General features: G+C 58.7%; 1 protein-coding gene across 1 annotated transcript in view; it reads left to right on the top strand.

The window, feature by feature from the left end:
• Positions 1-464: 464 nt before the first annotated feature.
• Positions 465-3,212, top strand: part of LOC113204407 (unconventional myosin IC) — a 34,665-nt gene continuing 31,917 nt past the window's right edge. The window contains exon 1 of the mRNA XM_026419593.2: positions 465-722. The gene's annotated coding sequence lies outside the window, so the exon portion shown is untranslated. The remainder of the gene's footprint in view (positions 723-3,212) is intronic.

Below are 3,212 nucleotides of genomic sequence, written 5' to 3'. Positions count from 1 at the left end.
CCACTATGCGCTTGTGGTGACGTGGGCTTACAGATTAGTCAAGATTGGTACTTGATGTAACAGTGTGTTTAGCGAGAGGTAAAAGAATACTATTGCAACCTGCTGTAACGCGTCGTGGAGTTGACAGAGTCTCTCGCCTGTCCGACTAAAGTTAGCCCTACTTTACTGCTCGCCAAGCGTACGGGGTAGAATAATGTCAACAATAGGTACATGCCGCGGAAGAAGTGATGCACTAGACAAAAATCGTGATCGAATCATTCAATTTTAATTCGTACCGAATCGCTCAAAAATCGATGAAAGCCGTCTGTCTGTGTAGCGCGCTCTGGTTGTGGTCGATACCCCATGTCGGCAGTTCCCTCCCGGCGCGACGCGGCCGCGCGGCCCACAACAGAACAGAACAGCTGAGAGCTCCACTCCACTCCACTCCGGCGTGGCGCCCACCTGCCGGCCCGGCCCGGCGAGTTGCGGCTGGCGAGGCGAGGGGCGAGGGCCGCGAGGGCGAGCACTGCGCTCAGTCTTGATCGGAGTCTCTCTGGCGGTGGTGGTGGTAGTGAAGTGACCCGGAGCAGTCGAGCAATGCGATAGGGTTGCCGGTCGCCGACAGCCGAGTGGTTGTGTGCCGTCTAGAACCCGGGGGGTCGTGGTACTACAAAGTGATCTTACAGGAGGCGCCCGCTGCGGACTGGGATATTTTCGGGCGGAAAACAACCAGCAGCCACAGGGTGAGTGACGAAGAGCGACAGCGCCGGTGAAGCACCAGGAGCATAAGCATACCAGAGACTTTGTTAAGTTGCTGAGATGGATCTAACATGACTTTATTTTCGACATTAAACACAAAAACAAAAACGGAAAAAACAACAACAGAGAAACGTGTCTCAATCAACTTTGACGTCGCGGCCCCACTGGGCTCATACCCTTTGCACCCCCCGAGGAAAGCGCAGGCACAGGCAAGTCCAGAATAGTGACCCTCGCTGCCTTGTTCAAGTGCGTGCGCGGCCGCGTGCGTAGGTGGGTGCTCCGCGCGGTACCAGGGCGACGGGCAAGGCGGGCTGAGCGAGCACTCGTCTCCCCGTGCGACGAAAGGTGATCCCGGAGGACCTCCTTCCTGCCGTTGCCGCCCCCCACCCGCGACACATCCGGCGGGTGCAACTGTCGCGGCGCTTGCTATAGAGGGAAGCACCCCGGGCCCCGGGGACCATCCGCCGCACCGGTAGGAGCAGCCCGGCGACACTTCTTGCAGTCATCCGGGCCACAAAGAAGACCACGAGTCTCACGAAACCGTCACGAGAAAAAGTCATATCAAAGTCACAGTGACAAGAAATGATTTGTTGATGTGTTTTCTTTACATCATCTTTTACACACGTCAGTAATAATTTATGTCATTACATTGTAACCGTTGACTTTGGGTACTTTGGCTGGAAGAAAAGGAGGCGGGCCTAAGGTGGTGTTGGAGGGGAAATAAAAGGGGCCTAACGACGAGCCCGAAGGGCGGGGCAGAGTCCGGTCCGGAGAGAAGGCCGCCACGGCCGAATGTCACTGTTAACGCCCGGCCGCAGAGGGCCGCCCAGGTTACGTCTCTTGATTTCTCTCCCATTGTCCGCCCAATAAATATAAAGGACACACACCACCACACGGCCTCCCCTCCCCGCCGCTGTGGCGTTACGCCCTTACGGTCGCGTAACCGCGGCGGGGCGGGAAAGGGGAAGGGGGGGGGGGTGTAATTAATCACGGAGGGAGTATGCGACCCGGACTCGAAGCCCGCGAGGTGCTCGATCGTTTGGCAGCACCACCATACGGCCAACACGCGACCATCTGTCTTATCATCAGGCTTGTGCTCGCGAGTGACCTGCTGACCCGGGCCAGGTGAGTGGAGGCGCGGGCGGGGCGAGGTGTGGAGTGTTATGGACGCGGGTCACACCCGGTAAGGGCCGTACCACAGGGCGCGGCCTCGCAGCCAGGAGGTGGGGCGGGGCGGCTGTACGGCAGAGGCTTTCTCGCCGTGACGGAGGAGTGTCGAACTGCCGATTAGGGATATGTCTCATACTATGTGTAGACGTCATGCATGCAGGTGCGTTTAACCCTCTGGTGTCACAACAACGTTAGCCGGCTGTGGCTAGATAGGGGCGGAGGTACAAGTACTCTGCATACCTATGCTCGATGAACTAATCCGCGATACGTTGTCTCAGCTCACCGCGAACGCGGGCAATTGCTGCTTCTGCCCCGCCTCACCCCGCCCCGCCCCGCCCCAAGGCCCGGCAGGTGTTCGGCTGGCGCGGCGCTACCGGCCGGCCGCGCGTCGTCCTGTCGCACGGGGAGATAACACCCTTTTCCTGCTAGTTCGTGCGGTGGACCCTCTGAGTCACGTAGTTTTGTTTTATACCCCAAAGGCACCCTCAGCCCGTACAGGCCCAGAAGCCTTTTCATTCTCCCGAGCCGTCCTCGCCGTCGTCGTCTTGACGGTTACACACGGGGCAAAGAGGGAGGGTTCGGCTCGCGCCTCGTACGCACCGGTTCCGGGGGAAAAGGAGGGGGGCGGGGGCACGACACACAGGTAGGCGGGAGTAAGTGGGTGGAAGGTGTGGTGTGGGAGAGGGGAGGTGCCCGACCCGACCGGCCACAACCATCATTCTTTCACGCATCGCCTTTGCCTTGGTCGGGCGCGGAACTGACGCCCGAGTGTTTCTGCACGACATCATAAATGTACATAGTATCAGCCAATCGCCCAATAAGACAATACGGTTACGTCAACATTTAAAAAAATTAAAATAATATTTACTTCTTATGACTACTACTTTTTTTGACGGGGATCCGATTGAGGCCGGGTAGCCGACCGGCTTACTAGAAGCTCTCTAACGCGAGCGCGGCTCGACCTGCCCCGACCGACAGGAGGGGCGGGAGGTGGACCGGGAGGGGGGTCAGGGTAGGGGGTGGTCTGCGTGAGGGCGGCACACCCCCGCTGACACCACAGACGGGGGTGGCGGCGCATTATGGTGACGCCAGCACGGCGGCGGTGAGTCATGCGTGCAGCGGGCCGTCATCAGGACCGTCAGGACGTCATGACCGGCACCAGGAGCCTATGCAGCAGACCTGACCTCTCTGGCGAGCGTGGCCGTCCCGGCAAAGCGAAGAGCGATGAACGCGAGGTAGTGAGCGAGCGCGGGCTTGCGTTATTGCGACATGGAAGAGTGAATTATTCATTTTATTTTTATTTT

This window comes from Frankliniella occidentalis, unplaced genomic scaffold (assembly GCF_000697945.3).
Source record: "Frankliniella occidentalis isolate FOCC.00 unplaced genomic scaffold, Focc_3.1 Scaffold2, whole genome shotgun sequence".
NCBI lineage: Eukaryota > Metazoa > Arthropoda > Insecta > Thysanoptera > Thripidae > Frankliniella > Frankliniella occidentalis.
This window is presented reverse-complemented; position numbering and strand designations above follow the sequence as displayed.